Below are 22,355 nucleotides of genomic sequence, written 5' to 3' on the forward strand. Positions count from 1 at the left end.
GGCTAAATTTAGCGTGAGAGGGCCCGTTTTGGTACCAAGCTTTCTTGTCAGTGTTGTTACGATTATCGTGGACCTAGCCCGTCGGGATTCGATTGTGGTTATCGATACTTTCCATACTTCCTGTCTGATTTGCTACGTTCGGAGGCGGGGGGGGGGGGTGAAGAAGGGAGCTCTCCTACAACTGACTTGTGACGACAGCTGCACATTGCACAACTTACAAAGAAACTTAACTTAAAGAGATTTGTCCAACAATAATAATTACCGCCAAAACAGTTTATTTTACAGAAAAACCAAAATCACAGCTAAGACCATATTCAAAACGAAAAAGTTTTCGAATTATTTACTCATTTATCTGAATGTTCCGATTCCAGTATTCAGTACAAGTACCGATGTTTTAAGATCCAATTGTATGGTTGACCATGTTGATTTAAGCCCATAACAACTATGTTGAACTAGGAAAAATGTGATGCTCCTATTTTTTAAATAGAAGTATGATGGGAAGTGTCTATTTTCAAATATTACAACTCGCATCCAAAAACACCAAGAAAGGCTGAACACTAAGTAGATCTTTATTCCTAACAATTTTAATTCACATTATTAAAACATAAAAATTACCAATGTAAAAATCAATTATGTACGATTTTACTATTGTATTTTACGTAAAATATAGTGAAAGCATGGTTTTAAATAACTTCTCCAAGATTATCAAATGAGATTAGCTTATATTGTGGTTTCTGGAATTTGAAGGACAAGAAAATATTAACACAACTGACTAAGAGATCTCATTTCTTCCGAGATGGTGTTGTAGAAGTAGTGCCCACTGCCCCTCCTCATGGTGGATGTACCAAGCATGTGACCTCGGCAGGAGGTGTATTTCCGTATACTAGAGACCCTAACTTTCTTGTTTTACATATAAAAATAATTTAAAGGAAATTACACAATTTATCAATTTAAAAACAATTTTTCTAAAGTAAATCACCATGCAATGCAATAAATGGACGCTTTTAACTGATATTATACTAAAAATACAATCGCGCGAGAGAATTACGACAGCAAAACGAATTTAGTGGTCTTTGAAAACAAAGAAAGAAAATAATCGCCGCACTGAGATCTGATAGAAAATAATCCAGGGTTATATGTTTATTCTGCACGGCGCGCCATAAATATTTACGGCTAGGTAAATAAATGTAGGTGGTTTAATCAACTACGATAATCTGGAGTCGGTGCAGTGGCGTGGGTAGTTCCGTGCACGGGACTCGTGGTCGTGGCCGCAGTGGTGCCACTACACATCGAGCGGGAGGTTAATTAATTATCGTGGTGACGTCAAAGTGACGTACTGTGGCCCAGAAGTCCAACCGCACTGGACGCTCTATTGGGCATGCGTGGATTTAGAGATTAGAAAAACGTGAAAATATTATTTTGCTTACAACTTACATTCTTGATGAGTGCTACACGATTTCTAAGACTTTAATAACAGTTCGAGCATCTATTTATGACCTTTCGTCTATTTATTTATAATCACTCTTGGATTAATTCTCTTTCATGTTTGGAATTTGAAATCAAATGAAATAACCTCACAATTGGCTTGTTGAATACAGATTGAGGTTGTAAGGAAAAGGATCCGTAGGGATCTATCTTATTTCGTAGAGCAACTCATGTGTTGTTAAAATTTACGGCAATGTCTTTAGCTGTACACACAGTGAGGTACAATTTCTTTCTGACTCGATATTGAGCGTAACAATTATATTTTCCGGACTTAAATTCTAAATTGTTGATACCTTGACAACGAACATAGCTAGCTGCTGCGGTAAATGCCCAGCAGCATGATCCAATTGAGAAGGGAAGTATACCGAAAGGACAGTAGCTAATGACAAGGGAACAGTAGAACGGAGAATGTTGGTTACCTTGACATTCGTTATCAAAGGGCACGGCCTAGCCACGACCAGTGTGATAACTGGCTCACAACTATCTGAGCGACCATCGATCTGCTGGCTCAGGCATTCTAATACACTCTACGGTTATTTCCACGACTCTTAATTAAATCTTGTATACTTAAACACGACTGTTAATTAAATCTTAAAAGAAACTTGATCGAAATATTACGTGCCAACTTCTGCTATACTAATTGCGTAATAATCGATAGTCCATAGCAGATCTAACCGAACATCGATTCCACCAACTGTAAATGAATCATTACACCTGTCGACTAACCGAACCATTATTATTCGAATACTTGGTCGATTCCCAAAGGTGTACGCGTCGACAACAATAACTTGTTCCTCAATCACGTTTAAATGACTCGCAGTGGTCAAGTGGTGATTCACCCATCGATTACTCTGACACGTGCCGTTTTTACAAATATTTACGCCTATTGTTTCTTGTTTTGCTATTGATACATTTATGTCTAATAAATCTTGAACTTAATTCAAGATTTGTTTTATTCCAACGGTTTTAACTGGATAGAATAACCGCACTTATGCTAACTAGTCTACAAGGTTTTTAAGAACTGTACAGATTTGACAAAAACAATCGATTATGTATCAATCTCGTACTAAGGCTGTTGAGTTTTGTTTTTGGTATCCCGATTCGAAACCTTGATCAATGCCGAAAATAATCAGCCTGAGGCTTTCCACCTTCCTAATACCACTATATTTTGAAAACTCCCGAGAAATGGTCTCGGACTACTCCGCGAATACTTACAACCTTATTAAATATTATTATTTAATCCAACACAGACATCTTACGAAATATTTTTAAAATTCATATATTATTGATCGATTAGGCACCTTGTGCTTCACCTTTAGTTAAAATTGTTTACTGAAGATGGTTTTCCACCGCGAGGCCAAAATATTTCAAAAACTTTAAATTATGTCAGTACATTTTCGACACAGTGTGAATCGGAAAACATAGATTATGATCGTGGCACCGGCCGCGTAAGTCACGAACTAAAATTAATATAATTTTGTAAAGTTGAAAACCGTTTATTTGCGATGTATTTTCACACGCACTATGAGCCACTAGCGGAAGACGTTATTTACATATACCCACCTATACACATTACAGAGATACACATTATATCAAATGGAAAATTAAGAAAACATGCTAAATAAAACACAGAAAAGTGGAACTTGAAGTAGCCTACTAATAGTAAAAGTTGGACAGATAAAGGCCTTGAATTAAACTGTAACAATGTCGTTATAATTACAACTGGATAGTAAAGTATTCAACTGTGATTCAATACAACACAAAAAGTAAAATTTTGTGCAACGTCATAATAACACATTTTAGTGTAACCGACAATTCCAATATATCCAAGGACGGTTCCAAAGGTGTCACAGAAAACGTTTAAAATTAAAAAAATAAGCTCAAGCCAAGTAGTATTGTTTTTCTAGAAAGTATAATATGGAAAACAAAATATAACCTAGATCACTGACGAGTCTGGCGGTTAAATTCATTGTTCGAATAGTGTACCTGTATGCAAATAATGAATAGTATAATGCGCAGTTTTTGTACAGTTAAGCAAAATTATGTAATAACCAGAAACTACAGTTGTCATATAAATATTTATTATTTTGCCTCGCTTTACATTCTTAGACGTGTAAAAAGTTGACTTTAAAAGACGGACTTGTGACACGTCAATGTAGAGCTCTCCTTGACATTTACATTTATGAATTCATATTCCAACACTAGGCACATATTGCAAGATTAGTTTAGTTTTTATAATTTTACTGCCCAATATCGAAAAGATCTGGATGGGTGCTAATATGTACAGGGTTACTTTCAAACGACACTACATATTAAGGTCGATTTTTCACAACGTCCTTACACTCAAAAGACCACTATATATTTATTTTTTGCTTTAATATTTTATAAATATTTAAAAAGTTAATATGGCGCTGGAATGTACACAAACTAATTAATTCATTAAATTGTGGACCTAAACATATCTGTTCTACATATCCTTGTAAAGACGGCCTTTGTCTGAAAATCTTAAATTTTAGCATGGGTCTATCTGGATATATAAAATGAAGTATCTTGTAATAACAAGAACAATTACGGATAAAAATAAAAAATTCAGCTAACCTTAAAAACGGCATACATAGTTTACTGAATGAGGGATATAAACTAGATATAGATTATAATATTACATTAAAAAAAAAAAAAAAAAAAAAAAAAAAAAAAAAAAAAAAACGAAATTATACGCCACAAGTTTTTTTCCGAAAAGGGGGGTTTATAAACGTTAAAAGCTCTGAAACTAAACTAATAATATGAAATACTCTGTTGAAAGTTTGTTATTGACAATGAAAGGTTTGAAAGGATGCTTGGAGTCCAGTTCCGGCGTAGTTTGAATCCTGTTCTTTCCCTTCTTTCTGTTCTTTATTTTGTATGTATTAATACCTCCCCCAACTGACGAAGAGAATAGATTCCAATCCTCGAAACGTTGTGATCTACCTTTTGTAACATGTAACAATGTCAAATGTCCGATATGCTGTTATCAATATGGAATACCCAATGGCAACACGTGGTTTACGTGCCATTCTATTTTATAAACAAAGCAGGTTGATGGCATTATTTCTCATTCAAAAAATATGATTAATACTTATCTAAACGCCTTTAGGATATGGTTTTTGCTAGTGATTTGAAGAAACATCTCTTATTTATTCAAACTTTATCGTTGAAATAATACAAAATACAAGAATCTCAAATGCAGGAACACATGCTTTGACTGCATACTGATAATCTTTAAAATGAGGCATGTCCCATAATACTAATGCAAAATAAAGGCATACAGTGTTTTTAGGTTGTTCTTTTTCTTTAAGGTTGTTCCCCTAATTGTTCTTTCAGGAGAAACCCCCAAAGTTGTTTCACTACAGGGGAATTTGTTCGTCAATTCTTTGCGGCCAGTCTCTGATCAAGTGAAAAATGTTCTTTTTGCGGTTTTAGGTCCCAAATTAAAGTGTACGGTTTAATTATTATTGAATGGATAATTTAAAGTGAAATAAAACGATCAAATATTTATGCCAGGTGAAATCTCGTCAATCATCAAGAATCGGAGTTTTACACCTGAGCACGTTTCGATATTTCTGACAAGGTGTACAGAGAGCATCGTGCTAAGGTGATTCCACGTAAATAAGCAGCTCAGCCCAAGTCCCTCCATATCTCATTAACAGCAAGAGCTAATCAAGGCAGTTGCACAAGTTACAGTACGGCGTTACGCAACACAGATGAGTCATTATCCCTTTTTCATCGATATCACGACCATTAAAAATAAATCGTATAAATTAGTGTACGAGATACTGGCTTGTAATCACCTTCATTGAATGGACGGTCGCGTACTACACCACAACGTGGCCAGGGGAGAATTATAACTTCTGGGCTTACCTAGCAAAACTTACTTTGCAAACTTTCAGTGAAAACTCTAAACAATTATTATTTTACTGTGTAATATCTTGTTGGTAGGCTGGGCTCTTTCATGTTAAATCACGAAAATTCGTGCGGAAAACTAAATCTACAGTACACTTAATATTTCTCAAATATTCTATATATAGTATTTTGAGTTATATATTGGGCTGCCAATGGAAACTTTCTATTGTAATTAAGGGTGTTATTATCAGTATTATCTGGATGATATTATCAGTATTATCGATTTCAAATGTACCGGACCCCTTGTCCTCAAAATCCTTATGGTAAGCTCCTCAAACTATATTATCATCTTCATAGGCAGAGTACTGACTAAAATGGATTCGGCTCTCCCTAAATATAAACTAACCTCAAATCTGACTAGTGTAATTTTTGTAAAGTAACTGTGAAGAAATAATGATATTACGGAAGTTTTTTACACTTTTATCGCATATTACTCATTATAAGAGATCATTTGAAAAAAAATATGGCCTGACTACATGGCGCACTGTGTGTTAGTAATGAATGTAGTGTTTTATTAACTGTGTTCTATTAACTTATTATTCAAAACATAGTTAAAACTTATTTTTATATCTTGGATTACGGAACATTTTTGTAACAGAGAAGATTATACACGGGATTATAGATCAAGGTCACTTGCTATCAATTTTCCAAAATGAATAAAATGTATCCCTAGGTTAGAACCTGCAACCAAAGTATTGCTACATCAGCATTCTCTCTTAATAATTAAATTATTCTTCATAACAATAAAATTACGGCAGCGCAACTCCCGAAGGCAACTAACAAATTTCACTCACCCGTACATGTGGACAAGTATAATACGGTAAACGTCCAAAAAACAAAACAAAAATAAACACCGGTTTGATTTCTATTATTTTTTATTCGTCGTTTTCAAACATTTTAACCATGTGTAAAACCTCCAAGAATTAAAGCTAATATTTTTCTCTTTGAAACTAAACAATATTTTGTACTTACAGAGCACAGTAAGTAATGAAAACAGTTTATAATTTTTGAGATTCATCCCAACTTGACACGCTTAATTAAAGTGTTGAAATTTATTCTAACGCTTGCTAACTTATTGTAACTGCACATTGTATATAATACATATTTTTTTATTTTTTAGTTATTTTCAGTCTATAGTTTTCATCAACCATAATGGCGCCAACTGCACGTATAATATGTATGATTGAAACACACATGGTTTGTATGTAAAACTTCACAATAATACTCTGATTGATATCCTATTAGATCTGAGCATCGGGGCAAGAGGTCCCGAAGTAAAATGGCAACTGACTTTATAAATTAGGTTTCGGACCTTAATGTTTATTCCCCAATTGAAGTGGCACAAGAACTTGAACAAATCGACACACAACTCACCAAAAATACACAGATGACTGAAAATCGAGGAAACTGGAAGACGCTACTTAAAATGCACTTAATAGGGCGAAAATGCAAATGAATCAAGACTCGGAACTCGGCGACTGCGACACTCGCTCGGAACACAACCGGCCACAGACTGACAGCCAGCAGCGAGTCGACCGATCTTCGGCACTGATAAGGGGGTGATAAGCGCCGTTATCATTACTTGCGAAACCTTATCAGCGACAGAACACCACAGTGGTCGTCCAAACAGCTAGAGTACCCGCCGCGTGACTCAATCGAAACTGATTTTGGTGTTTACAAACCAAATGACAACTCGAGATAACGACGTATCCGAGCACGTATCCCAAGACAAATACGAATGTGGGGCTAGTTCAATGGATGAATGGGTAGTCCTTGTTAGTAACTAAGGCTTGTTTAGTAAATTGTTTCTTTTGTATGTTAATAACGAATCATTAATCAATAGTAACCAGTGTACATCGGTTTTACGTGGAAACTGAACCACAGAAGTTTTAGAAATTCTTGAGACCCAGTTCAAAACGCCACGTTGGTCCTCTTATGCGTCCGGCCATAATTAGAACCCTTACAACGATCAACGGCATTGGGGAAAATTTGAATGGGCATTAAATGACACGGCAAACACCGCAGCATTAAACCACCTCCAAAATATTTGACGTAGCCAACGTATAGTACAGAACCACCCCAAACTGTAGTCGAACTATAATTAAAATTGGGGAACATCTTTCGTCGCTTCGAGGCGCAGCTCTGGTTTCTTTACACGTCTGCCTTCCACTTTCAAAGTGTGTTAGGCCTACATACATTCTGAAAAACAATTATTTACAATTCCCACAACAATCCCTGAGTGACAGCTGATTTTGAATAAATTGAACGACAGATTTAACCAATTTATACATTTTTGCATTAAGACCAGTTTGGGCGTCACCAATTGTTTTGGTATTTTTGTTTTAATGTACAGAAAATCTAGTATTTGTTTGGTAATTAGAGTGAGAGGTGTAAGACATAAATAACGGCGCTGTTCTTCCCCAGAAGACCAATGTAAAACCTCATGCACCTTTACGCTCTTATATTAGATCGCATGGTTATGTAAGTTTCAAACTTTTATCAAAAACCTTTTTAGTTTTTTTATGTGAAGTGTATACGTGTTTAATATTTAAACGACGAATTACAAAAAGTTCTAGATTACTTCAATAAAAGAAAACCCAAATAAAATTTAGTACTAAAAAGCGGTTGGATATATATAAAATGCTGTAATAGTATATGAGGTTTATCATTGTTCTTATAGGACTACAATCAAGAAGGCCGTCGGTATACCGAGTCTGTCCTTTCCTACAGATGTTACGTTCTAATTCTGTAGGAAAGGACTAATTCCTAAATAATCCATATAAAGTTAATGCTACCAACCTCATAACCACAACATGGCACGGGGTAGGTGTTAAGTAAAAACAGGAATCGTCTGTTCTAAAGAATCTAGTGGGATTTTTATAAAACTAAACATTTTTGTTTTCCTTTAAAGCAGAGCCGTACGAACAAGGCAATAAAACCATGATCTAAGCTAAAGCCCGTCTAGCTTTTTTGTACAGAAAAGTGTTTAAATAATGTTGATCACAGTACTATAAAGATCAAATTCATTATACATAAAGTAAGTTATGGAATTATATACTGATAACCAAGTGAACTCTTTAAAAATTCAGAGGAACGTTCTCCGATCACTTCTCCAGTCGTTGCGAACTATCATCTCGGTAATAACAGACCTCGGAGGCGTATAATAAATGAAGCACCGAAGTGAAAAACTCAGCTTAAGACTAAAACTTCAATGAATAATTCATCGAGCCTACTCGTAAAATGGCCGTCTTCGTTTCCAACTTGATTCATATTATATTATTCTGAAATATGTGGCTGTTAAAGTAATAACACCTAAACCTATCCCATACATAACGGCTATACGAGTATAACAATTCAGACACAGACGTAATTCAAAGTCACAGATTCTAATTTTCCAAACATTTCAGATGATCAACATATCTAGGAGAGAGAAACACATAAATCAATAAAAATTAATAGTGTTATGCCGTTTACGTAATTATCACGTTAATGTCGCTATTAAAGCATTAATTCTGTTTCAGTTCGTCTACGAATAACTGTTTACGAGGCAACACAAATCTATTACAATCTAAACAGTGTATCTACGCACTCTTATAGTATCAAATAGTAAACATCTTTAAATTTAAAACTATTTTATTAAAATTAAGGAATTACAACATTAATAAATAATCTGTGTATATACGTAAGCATTTTAATGCGGGTGTAATTTCAAAAATAGATATAACACAATTAAAACGATACACTAACATCTTTGTATCCCGTGTATCCTATTAATAACGAAGTTAAATGCTGATTAATCTCAGGAAATCTCCAGTCATACAAAACAAGGAGGTTAAAACCGTTTCACGTCGTCGATCATGTAAGATCGATAACCTTATCGCTTTGTATGACTAGAGATTTCCTTCGTTATTATTGTTTATACATGCAAAGTAATAACATTTAAATCCTAGCAACTGCTCATGGTTTTCATGGCTATTACATCGTTTATAGATTGTATCCAAAGTAATTACGCTCCAATCCTGAACGCACCACTACTGATTACAATTTTCATCGCTTTTAAGTCATTCACAGATCTCTGAAATAGTTTAGATTCAGATCCTGAAAACTTCAATACTATGAAATATAGTTTATAAATCGATTTTAAATGTTGTCTACAGATTATTCAATTATTCACTTCTTAAGTGAATTACAACCAAACCTTATACAACCACAACTTGATTATACCGTTTGCTGCTGATATTAATGTTGTGTATATTCTGACTTATACCTTCCTGTTGCACCTACAACGGTCACAGCAAAAAAGACGTGTCACTTTTATCTGGACAACCACATGGATGTCCGGGAGCGACACATCACTACCCGAAAATGTCGAGATACTGGTGTAAAGGGTGGATCGATAGTATAGTCTACAGCGGAGGATAACTGTTGGGGAGGATGAGCTCCCTTAGTATTGAAGGATGATACTTACTAGCCTAAAATTGAGCACTCCCCGCCACCCAGCCCTCTTTGGCTAGAAGACTCTGGAACAGAGCTAGCCTCGCACCTTCTTCTAAGGTGAAAAGACAGAACCCGCCATCCTTCCTCGTGGGATCTCGACAATAGACGGACACTATCAACCTTACTCATCCTGAAAACCCTATCACTCCGCAAGCAAGTGCAATGGTTCTTTTCGTACTAAGTCCAATGAGAGGTTGGTTGCCTCAACTTGTTGGCTGAGCGACAGCGAAGCCTATCCACTCGTGGGACTGGAACATTTCATTTCTGCCTATCTATCTCGAAAACGAACAGACCTATATTGAAATGAGCATAAAGCTTCACACATGAACATTATGTTCGATTATGGTGCATGTCACTCCATGGAATTTGTCTGAGCGTTAGCGAATATTTTTACATTGGTCTCATGGGAAACCATGACGGCAACGAGAATATAGGATAATAAATACATTTGTAAACAAACTTAATATATTTATAAAAGAATTTAACATTTGACATATTAACACTTGTAGCCAAATTATAACAATAGATCCAATATAACGTTTTGGTGACTTGATGTGTAGATTTTATTTTTTCAACACTAATATCAAACTCACTTTAATGAAGAAACATTTAAATTATATTGCAAGATAGATCAATAAGGATTTCATCTATAGACTTGAAATGTTGAATTCATTTCTACATAGACAAGAATGAGTTGATGCGTATTTATTGATCAACCATGGAATTTTGATCAGAGCCTTGTTGAAGCCATACAGTAAGTAAATTGCACACCAAATTTCATCATTAATGTAATTTTTATCAACATTTATATCAAATTATAAAAGTATCACATTATAAATTCTATAATAGCTTACATTTATCTGATTTTTTCCAACGAAACTTTAACAAAATGAATGGACAGCCTACCACAAAATTAGAATTTTAAAACTGAAATGCGGTTTTGGTAAATAATTTGATGAAAAACACACAGGCAGAAGAAAATAAAGCATTGCGGGGTCATGCTTTTACTGAAACCCACTTACTTTGACACAAAGACAAAAATCGCTACAAAGGTTTGTAAAGAATTAACTTACGAAGATTGTAGTATACAAAAGGTAGACATGACCCCAACCTCGGATCGGTATGGAATATGCTTTGGGATTTTTACTCTTTGCACTTATACTCCTATCCGACACAATTCACGGCCTGATTCTTAGTTTTCGTAACATTTCTTAAAACAGCTGCCATATCGCTGATCATTCTTCGTTTCTACAGCATGTTCGTACGGTGGAGTTGGACATCGGTGACGTCTCCCGCCCTCTGCGCTCCTTCGGGCACGAAATGTAGCTTCTGACAAACAGTACACGAATCAACAACGTGTCATTTCACCATGCGTCGGTTTTGACGTAGGCAAATTATATTATACATAACATCCATATAACATTTAAATTAAACAAAAACAAGATAGAACGGCTTTAGATCCTCAAAAATTTTAAAAGTTTGTTGAACTAATTTTATACGACAGTTTTAAAGATGGCATAGTTTTATTTTAATTCTTTACAAAAATATGACACCAGGCTACAAACGGTTTTTGACCAACAAGTTTCGTGTTTTCCGAGATATAATACTTATATACGCAAATCCTATAACGAATTCAACACCTGTCCTCTAGACATTGTCTATTTTCTAGGTAAAAACCATCAATCTTCTATTCTTTCTAAATGTAATAACTTAAAATGTCGGAGCGTTCAGTGTCAAATATAACCCTAGTATAACTTGTATGCCAAGTATCATAAGTTTCATCAATTAAGATTATAAAACCAATCTGATTATCCTAATGCAATTTCATGAAACTATACGCTGACGTCATCTGTGGTGACAATTTATTAGATGTCACTGAAATCTGAAGTACACTCCAAATGTGTTCATTACATTACTACAAAACTGGAATTTTCGTTTTTTTAAATAATGAAAACTTTTTTTATAGCTTTTTAATAACTTAACACGGGATTTAAGTAACAGCGTTAACTAACACTGAAAGTTTAAAGTTGTTTTGTTACAAATCTTGGAATTGACCATTACTATAAAAGATACACTAGTCATGAAACAGTGTTTTTCCAAATTGAGCTTAGTTACCAAACTTGATGTCGTTTTCCTGATGTGAAAAGAGGTATTCGTGTTCACTTTTTGAAGATGAAATTTTAAACATTTGAGAAACCATCAAGGGGACAAAAGAGCAAGGGCTGACATTACCACCCAATCCCGCTTCAGAGGCACATCTTGCAGGAAACAAGCTTTACCGGACATTGTCATTGTACCTTTATGCAAGTAATCACAAACAATGCGTTTCGAGATCTGCGATCTGAAATCTTCCTCAGGTGGACAATTAATTTCATGCATAACTACAATCTAAGAGAAAATAAATAAATTATTTTGATCAGACTTATCTTAATATTCAGCTAATAATTCAGAAGTTTTAATTTTCTTACCTACTACAGCAGGTACTTAACATGTAAGTTGTTTTATTTTCTTAAAATATATTTTGTTTCAGGAAACTTCCCGTCTTTTAAAACGCCATGGTGTAAAATCAGTCAGAGGGAGATAATTGTTTAATTACAATTTTCTACAAAAAACAGCTTTCTGCATTACAAATACCGTTATTAATTTAAATACTGGGGTCTTTTTTGTTTAAGGGCCAGCACCTTACAAACATACTATACCTGACTGACAGTGCATTTAATCGTTGGGCTTGGACTTTGAAAGGCTCGAGTTAATTTTTCTTTTCTAAAAGAGCAAGCAGCGCAAAGCGCTGCGCAGCGGGCAAGTATCGCGTGGATCTGAGTTTTGAATAGGCAAGCTAGGGTCTTTTGTGCTGGCCCTTACACGAAAAAGACCCAAATACTGCAACTGAAAATATCAATATTACGAATTATCATAAACATTCATTATTTTCTTAACATTCGCTTGCACAGTAATAATTAACCTTTATGGCGTTCACGAAATCTTCTCGATACCTGAGCAGGCTGGCGGGAAAGGCGGTTTATTGATAAGCAGCGTGCAGAACTGCGGCACCGGCTAGGCAAGTTGTGTTCGTGCTATCTTATCCCATTATCGCCCGCCTTTCTTATCATCGCTTTGAGGCCGCCGACAACCTTGCCACTTGCGAAACTTTGCTGCTATCATATTGTCTTCGCCCTTCTCCATTCAAAATTTCGCCTAGTAATGAATCGGAGTCGTAATGTATACCGACATTCTTGGGAAAGATAAGTGGTGTGTTAATGTAGTTGCAACATTTATTGTACTTAGACAGATGTTGTAGTTAAACGGATTGAATGCTGTATAAGACTTACGGCGCATAATCAAGTTGAATCACAATATAGACTAGCAGTCAACCCTTTCAGGGCTAATGGACAATATACGCGACCAACCACGTTCTGTCGAAAAAGAACGCTGAACGATATATCGCCTATTTGTTCTTTATTACGGATGGGCGGATTTGTAGAAACTTAATGTTTCATGGCGTTGGAAACTTCATTTGAGTGTCTTACAGTTTTTCTGATCATTTTTCATTACGGAACTTAAATAAACGAGCGTGATCGTTGGTTACAACGGTTACACTGTATTAATAAAGACGCTGTTAAAAAATCTAAATAATTGATTTGTGTTATATTTTTTGTCATTGTTATCAAATGCAAACATAATATGACATACTTACTGTTCATTAAGTGTAATTTTAAAAAATAGGTCTTCCAACAGTAAATTTATGCAGTAATTTTTATGCTATAAAGAAACAAATTTAGAAATTAACAGATTTATCCACCTGTATGAATTATTTTGTAGATCTCTACACACTATGCTTATTCGGGGATGGTATTTTTATTTTATACTCAATGCAACTTGATAATAAAAAATGCTGATCCTCAAATAGTTTACTTTTAAGATAATTTAAAACTTAGATTGTTGCAGAAGTCCTGCAGCGATCTACAAAGATAAAATATTAAAGATGATATCAGTTCTAAAACATTTCTGTACAGATATTTCCATCTAAATACAAGATTACAATACATTATTCCATACGTCTTCCAAAAACATCGTATTATACGATATTTTAACATTTTATGATCCTTTGTACCAGAGGATTTTACGATTTTATTACAAAAAACTGCAAAATTTAAATAAAAATCATAAAATATGATAAGGAATATTTAAATTGATGATCGTTAATTGTTGTTATTTGTTTTTTATGGTAGTTTCAAATAAATAGTACTTTTATTTATTTATTGAAGACTTCGTATGAATCACAGATAAAATTATGACATTTTTAACATCCGAGAAAAGTAAACACGTTAAAAATATTCTTAGTTTTGTGATTCTAAATACACTTCTATATACGACATTTCTTCAAGGTTCATTGTATAAATTATTGAAATTTAACATGAAATGTATCGTGTGTTAGGAATTTAAACATAACGTAAAGTATTAAAATAGCCCTAGTGAGCTGAAATACTCTGCGAATGAGTAAAGCTTTTAACTAGCACGAAAACCCTAAATTTGCAATAGATAAGTTGTAGACCTAGTACTTTCTCCAAGTTAGTTGCAATACAATAAGAGTACAGTTCACGGTTTTAGTTTAGACTGTAATTATCACAGAACAGTAGCGTTAGAGTATGGTTGGGGGGGGGGGGGGGTGGAATCAAGGGAATGTCTACACCACCACTGACGCGCCCGGAAATGAGATGACCTCGGGGTGTGTGAGACCGGATATATAACCTCAGCTTCCGGAAGTAAAGGGTTACCAGAGAGATTCATCACGTTACTGCGTTGCCACAGTATCATTTGCCGCATCTCCGGCGATGTCACTGTGAATTTTTAGTTAATTATTTACCGAGTAAACAAGTAAGTAATTAGTGCGAATTAACCGTGTACAAGCTTTGATTATGTATCAGTCTTTGTGAAGATATTGCATTTGTTGTTACTTGAAACCTAGTTGTACGCTACCTAGCGGCCAACGGAGGAAACTGCAATTATAAATGTATTACAGGCAACAATTAAACACGTGTTATATTGAGTAGACTCTACCAACGACGAAAATATATTATAAAACTCTGAACAACACATTTAGTATAGTAGCTGCGCTATCAGATCTAGTTACAGAACAGTACTAACTTACTGAATAACATTTCTGCCACACAATCGCAATAGGGATGTAATGTATATTTTCTGGAAATCTAAAGTTCAAGAGTAGTAATTGAAATTTTAAGGAGATATCAGTCATCTATTGAAACCATCTTTAGCAGAAACTCTTGGCGATGAGTACTGACTGTACTGACATGATAGCTACCAGATGATATGATTATCATAATTTCGAAGGGAGATCAAACTATATTTTCCTACTTATTACTGATTGATTCCTGCTGACCGAAACACCAACTCTCATCTCAAGAAAATAGGATTTATAAAACTTTAAAAGCTGGCTATACCAAAATCACTTTGAGTTTTGTCTCGTTTCTTATGAGAAAAATTGTAAATAATTAGCCTACTTTTTTATTTTGATCTTAGATCGGTTGATTCATCATTTTTAAAGGATATTTTATATCCATCAAAATACCATTCATGGTTTTAGTTTTTTCTTAATTAAGTGTACTTAATGCTTAAATTGGAGGTTTCTATGTAGATTACATTTTTGATGTGCCTTTAAAATAGACACACAGAAAAAGCAGAAATCAACAACAAAATAAAAACAGAGGTCACTTGTTAACATGCAATACTACAGTTTAAAATAAGGAATTTAGGTCTTTACTTTTAAGAGCAGGATATACTGGCTGCTATGATTAAAAGATCCTTAAAAATCTATGTTAAACCTCAAATTCTTTTACAGGTATATCCATATTTTTTGTTGTAGAATTATAGAAGATGTCTCATGATACAGGCATGATTAATATGCATGGGTACCATTAGGCGTGCTGCTATTAGCCTTAATCTCAACTAGCTACTACTCCATTATTGATCCTGTTTTGCATTTTTTAAGACTTTACTATAGTTGTTATTATTATTGTCATTATGATTGTTTTTGCTGTTATTATTGTTGTTGTTGTAATTGCTTAGCTAAGTTTGTTCTCTTTAATATATCTTGTATTATGGCATTATAGTTTTTTGTTTTGGTTGTAGATAGTGCATTAGTGCATTGTTGATAGTGCATTGATAGTCTTTAAATGTGCATGTTATTCTGCTATTTATATTTTTCATAAGTAATGTTAATTTTATTTTTTTGGCTTGGCCATCTTGTAAATGTTTTCCTTGTTAAATTGGTTCTACCGTGGAAATAAATAAATAAAATAAATATATACTACTAAAAAACATTGTTTTTTTTTAAATACTGTAATGGCATACTCAGAAAAGTTAAAAATGATTGTTTGTCTTAACACCTAATACCTATTGAAAAAGTGTATGTACTGTAAAAAACTCAACAAGTTGATTTAATGTGTATTAATCATACCCGTTAAATGACCCAGCTCCCATAATTCTACAAAAAAAAGACATATATCTATTAGAGGTTTAATAACAGTGCTCTTATAGGGACAAATACAAAGGTGTTTTATTACAGCAGGCTTTTAATAGTGTAAATTGTCGCAATTTATAAAATAGGTAGTTTTATTATAAATAGTAATTTTGATTTATTATTAATAGTAATACAATTTAATGATTTGTAAAGTACAATCACCATTTAATTTATCTTAATGAATTTATATGGTTTTTACAGGTGAGTAGAGCAATAATGTTGAGAATTCAACAATATGAAACTCATATTGAAAACATTCAATCATTAACATTAATTATGTTATATTACACGATAAAAAAAATTTGATCCTTCAGTTATTATAGTCACAATTAATTTATTATTTCTGGACCACTAAAATCAATTAACTTGGTTTAAACATACACAATATAAAAAATACTGTAGGCCTATTACAATAATTTTAAGAGGATGAGTTTTACAATGGTTTACAATATTGAAATAGTATGAAACTAGTACATATACAAGCTAGAAAGGCTCTACACACTTCCAGCCTCATTATGACTGAGCAATTAGAGAATGAAGTCACTTTGTCTGGTGCAATCCTGGGCTGTCATTCTATTCCATGACTTGGTTCAATGGGTTGCTTATATTGCAACAGTATTAACATAGTAAGTATATAGCAGTAGAAAGGCTCTTGCACACTTCCAGCCTCTTTATGACTGTGCAACTAGAGAATGAAGTCACTTTGTCCGTTGCAATCCTGGGCTGTCATTCTATTCCATGACTTGGGTTCAATGGGTTGCTTATATCGCAACAGTATTAACATAATAAATATATAGAAGTAGAAAGGCTCTTGCACACTTCCAGCCTCTTTATGACTGTGCAATTAGAGAATGAAGTCACTTTGTCTGGTGCGATTGCGGACTGTCTGTCATTCTATTCCATGAGACTTGGGTTCAATGGGTTGCTTATATTGCAACAGTATTAACATAATAAATATATAGAAGTAGAAAGGCTCTTGCACACTACCAGCCTCATTATGACTGTGCAATTAGAGAATTAAGTCACTTTGTCTGTTGCAATCCCAGGCTGTCATTCTATTCCATGACGGGTTCAATGGGTTGCTAACATTGCAACTGTATTAACATAATAATAGCCTCATTCTGACTGTGCAACTAGAGAATGAAGTCACTTTGTCCGTTGCAATCCCGGGCTGTCATTCTATTCCATGACTTGGGTTCAATGGGTTGCTTATATCGCAACAGTATTAACATAATAAATATATAGAAGTAGAAAGGCTCTTGCACACTTCCAGCCTCATTATGACTGTGCAATTAGAGAATGAAGTCACTTTGTCTGTTGCAATCCCAGGCTGTCATTCTATTCCATGACTTGGGTTCAATGGGTTGCTAACATTGCAACTGTATTAACATAATATAGCCTCATTCTGACTGTGCAACTAGAGAATGAAGGCATTTGTCTGGTTTAATTCTACCCTGTCATCCTATCTCAAGAGTTGGGTTCAATAGGTTGCTAATATTGTCACTCATCAATGTGAAGGCAAGTAAATAAAATGAGCCCTAAACCATAAGATAAATGATCCCTTTCAGAGAGTTTCAGAGTTTGATTTATTTTAATCCCTATGATATCGAGTTTTTAAGGGAACATGACAAATCCCTTGTTTGAGATGAATGATGAAAGTGGATGTCCTATGGAGTCTCGTTATTAAGTACATAAGGTCAATTGAAACAGTGAAGGTCAATTTTTGGCTGGTTTATATCTGCCAGTAGAACAGCGTATACTGGGCACAGCAAAATTCAATGTTGTCACTTACCTCTGGACAACTGAATGGATATCCAGGATTGGTACATCACTAACCACAAATGTTGTTATGTGGGAGTAAAAGATAACTTGATTGATATGTCTAGCTTACTGCGGAATATGATTGAGTGGGAGGAGACCTCTGACTGATAAAGGTTCAGCAAGCCTCAACATGAGGGAGAACCTTCTCTTGCCTGCTTTGACTGGTAAAGTCTGTAACAGAGCCTTTCCTTCCTACAAGGACTCATGGCTGAGATAGTATATATCATTCCTCATAGTAACTTTACCATGAAATTGTGGCAGGAGGTGACTAAATTTCCAACCTTGCCCATTCTGAATCACTCTGGAAGCCGCACAGAAGACCTTATAGGTTCAAGGACAGTAGGAGTTTCCTCAGCTTATTGTCCAATTATATAGTTCAAATGTGCCCAATTACTTCAGGGGTTGTTATTTCAGCCCGGAGGGGTATAAAATTGAGAGTAGGCCTAATGAATCAGTAAATTCAAAATAGGTGTTTTAAACCTTCTTTAAAATATAAAATCTCTAGTTTTTCTTAGTTTTTTTTTTTTTTTTTGCTTACTAGATTTGAACTATTACTGTGCTTAAATGGATTTGGAAGAGCACATAGATGTCTAACTAGTATGAGACTAAGTGAACAAACTCCTCGTTCAATGTGTTCAATAGTTTGTTGTAAAAATAACACGTTTCAAAGAGTAAGCTAAGGTGGTTTTTAATCAACTTATTCCAAGATACAGAAAGCTACTCCACACAAAAAAGGAGTTAGAGACAAAACATAACAATTAAAGTGTCTGATAATAGGAATAAAAAAGATAATAACATACAAAACAGATACATCTGCTTTTCTATTTATACCAGGTCTACCTTATGTTTGATACTGTAATCTGCAAAGAATGCAAATGAATTTTTTAAATATCACTGTCTTTTCTAAATAGTAAAATCCTTGTTTCTGATAAACACACAGTGAAAACCATGTTTTGTTTCAATATTAATTAGCAATATTTCAATAACAAAATTGAACCATTAAGTTCGCTGCTGAAAATGTTCACTGTAGTCCCTAGTGTGCTTGCTGTTTTATTGAATATGTATCTTCACTCGGTATAGACCAGCACTAAAGGTGTTAAAAAAAACCATTTTGAACTTGACAATGCTTTAGTTCGCATGTACATGACCTACTGCTGTATTGACTGTACGTTTTATGCATCAAGTTACACGTAGTTTGTATACTAGGTTAGATGTATTCCTGCAGTCAACGTGTTAATCTAGAATACGTCTGTAACATGTGGTTAACACCTCCGGTGCGGGACGTGTTAAGTAACGACTTATACAGACAGCCAAGATTAGATGTATCTATTGCAGTCAATCTGTTAATAAGTTACCGTATCTACAGATAAATCATGAAAAGACTACTTAAGACATAAACATTTTCTACATAATTAGGTGCTACTAAAGTGCCCAGTTTAATTTAATTAAAAAGATTGATAATTGTATATTTCAATTTCTATTTAATTTTAATTGCTATTATGGAATTAAACTGTTTAATTTTTTTCAGATCAGAGTGAGTTGAAATCTATATAATATCAGTCGTTAACTATATACTTGAACCAGACTTTTCATTCGGCTTATAAATTGACACATTTTGACTATTTTTGAAAATTTGGTATCACTAAACCTTACGAGGTTTAGATTGTGATATTTAATTATAACTAATTTTACACTACATAAATGTTTTGAGGATTTTAACCATTTGAGGACCAGCGCTTGATGAAGCGGCCTACTGAGAAGCGTTAAACCTGTAATCTTTTAGCCATTATAGGTTTAAAAATTTGTTTCAAAATTTTGTTTACTGTAAAATTTGTTCAATAAACAAATGTATGCATAAAAACATTTTTATCGAAATCTACATTTAAATTATAAGACTATATGCAAAACTAGATACATGTAAATTAAAAACTAAAGTGGCAAAAAAATATTTTCAAAAGTGCCATTTTAGTCTGTGTTTACTAATGTTCTCAATATGTTGCCAACTGTCTTTTACTGCAATAACTTGAAATCTATCTACATTCTTCATTGGCATTCTGGCAACTTTCAAAGTACTCCTTCTTATAGCATGCAATTCCAACTGTCTATCTACATTTTGCAAAATTTTACTACAGCCCTTTTCTCAGAGCCTGTCTAGAAGTACACCCTAAAGACCATGGTTCAACACATTATCTGATTATTATTGTAATTTGCCTAATGTCAGAGGTTAAAAGGCAATAACTTTTGTAATGCCCAATCTTGCAGTAGCTAATAAAATTAGTCATTAAGATGCCACCCTCAATGGATAGCATTTATATTTATTTTTGAATGGCTAAGTGAATAGTATCTGCTTAAACAATTAGCCTAAGTCTTCTATCTTAAAAACAACTAAAGTAACTAAAGAAGCATACTAAATACTATCTGAAAGATGTGTAAACTATGTTTTTCACTGAGAGCATTCCATGGAAGGTAACAAATATATATATATATATATATATATATATATATATATATATATATATATACAGGATCCTTGTAATGAGGAAAAATTATAGGAGACTTGGGTCTTAACAGCTGGAAAGATGTATAAACATCCAAACATCTTAACAGTGAGTTCATTTACAGAAACTTTGATGTAGTAACGCCAGTTTCAAAAAACAGATACACTTAAAAGAAACATGATGAAGTTGAAAATACTTAAGAATCTACTAAATCACTTCTAACAAAAACTTTAATGTAGGATGTGTTGTTCTCAGATCAAGAGAGGAGTTGTCAATATTGATTATGAAGTGTCTTTACAAAGATTGCATTGGCCATTGGCTATACAGTGACAAGGACTGGAGCGATGACCACTTAACTTTTGTACATAACAAAATCCATATTTCTATCAGAAATAAAGTTATGTTGGCAAATAAAATAAACCACACATACGGAAAAAAGTAAAGAAGTTAATAAGAAGTTGGATGGAAATTAAAACTTCGGGCATAATAGAGTTTAATGGAAGAGCACCATTAATACTGTATCCTCAACTTTATACACTTCCAGGAAAGTAAAGCAGTAAATGTCTACCATTATTCAAGTGGAATTAAATTCATTATAAGTATCACAATAACATTTTTATAATAAGTATAAAATATTAACTATCAATCCTGATAATGAAATGGGTTAAATGAAGGTTATTAAAATATTCTCATTTTCAAATCTAAAAAGTAAAAATAGTCTAAATGTCTTCATAGTTTATGTAGCTATTACTATAACCCAGACCACAATTTACTAAAGTGGGAATGCCTCGGTAATGTATCTATATCAGTGACCTCTAAGAAAACACAAAGAAGAAAATACTGTAGCAAATTCACTTGATATGGGTACAATAAGGATTAAAAGGAAACAGCAAGTTTTAAAACTTAAGGAAATAAAGCGTAACCTACAGACATCAGCAGACCTATTCCACACATAGCTCATCATATATACAGGGTGTAAAAAAAGTCCCGCACAGGCTTGATAATTCTCAAATGATTACAGGTAAAACAATAAAGCATGGTAAATCATTACTACACCTGTAAATCTACTTTTTGAAGTAACTAGCATTTTTTTTGTAACGTCAGGGAAATTTAAACCAGCGTAAATTTTTAAATAGTGAACACTTTGAGGTCGGATTTGCGGCATTGTACTCTACTAATAACGACCTTCAATTTGGTGTATTGCTCGAAATATGCTCCCATTTCAGATTTCCTTCTGATTCCTTGTGGGCCATCCCCCTGACATGGAAAGAAATTGTAGTTACTTCAAAAAGTAGTTTAATAGGTGCAGTAATGATGTACCAAGTTTTAGTATTGCTATACCTGTAATCGCTAGGGAATTATCAAGTCCTTGCAGGACTTTTTTACACTCTGTATAGTAGCTCAGTTATTTACAATATTTTAGCTTCATGATGAAATCTAGAATACATCCATGTCTTTGGGGACACATATTCATACCACTTATTACATTTAATCATGTCAATTTTAATACGTTTTAATTAAATTCAGAGATCATTAAACACCAAAATATTTTATAAAGTAGCTCATTGTTTAAGCTT

General features: G+C 33.9%; 1 protein-coding gene across 3 annotated transcripts in view; it reads right to left on the minus strand.

Annotated features, from left to right (window-relative positions):
• The window catches only part of LOC124355067 (myocyte-specific enhancer factor 2), a 191,080-nt gene that overhangs the window by 160,950 nt on the left and 7,775 nt on the right, over positions 1-22,355 (minus strand). The window contains exon 1 of one of the 3 annotated variants that reach the window (XM_046805985.1): positions 6,799-6,943. The exons of the other annotated variants lie outside the window; for them this stretch is intronic. The gene's annotated coding sequence lies outside the window, so the exon portion shown is untranslated. Of the gene's footprint in view, positions 1-6,798; positions 6,944-22,355 lie in introns of those variants that run through there. 3 annotated transcript variants of the gene reach the window in all.

This window comes from Homalodisca vitripennis, chromosome 2 (assembly GCF_021130785.1).
Source record: "Homalodisca vitripennis isolate AUS2020 chromosome 2, UT_GWSS_2.1, whole genome shotgun sequence".
NCBI classification, from domain to species: Eukaryota; Metazoa; Arthropoda; class Insecta; order Hemiptera; family Cicadellidae; genus Homalodisca; species Homalodisca vitripennis.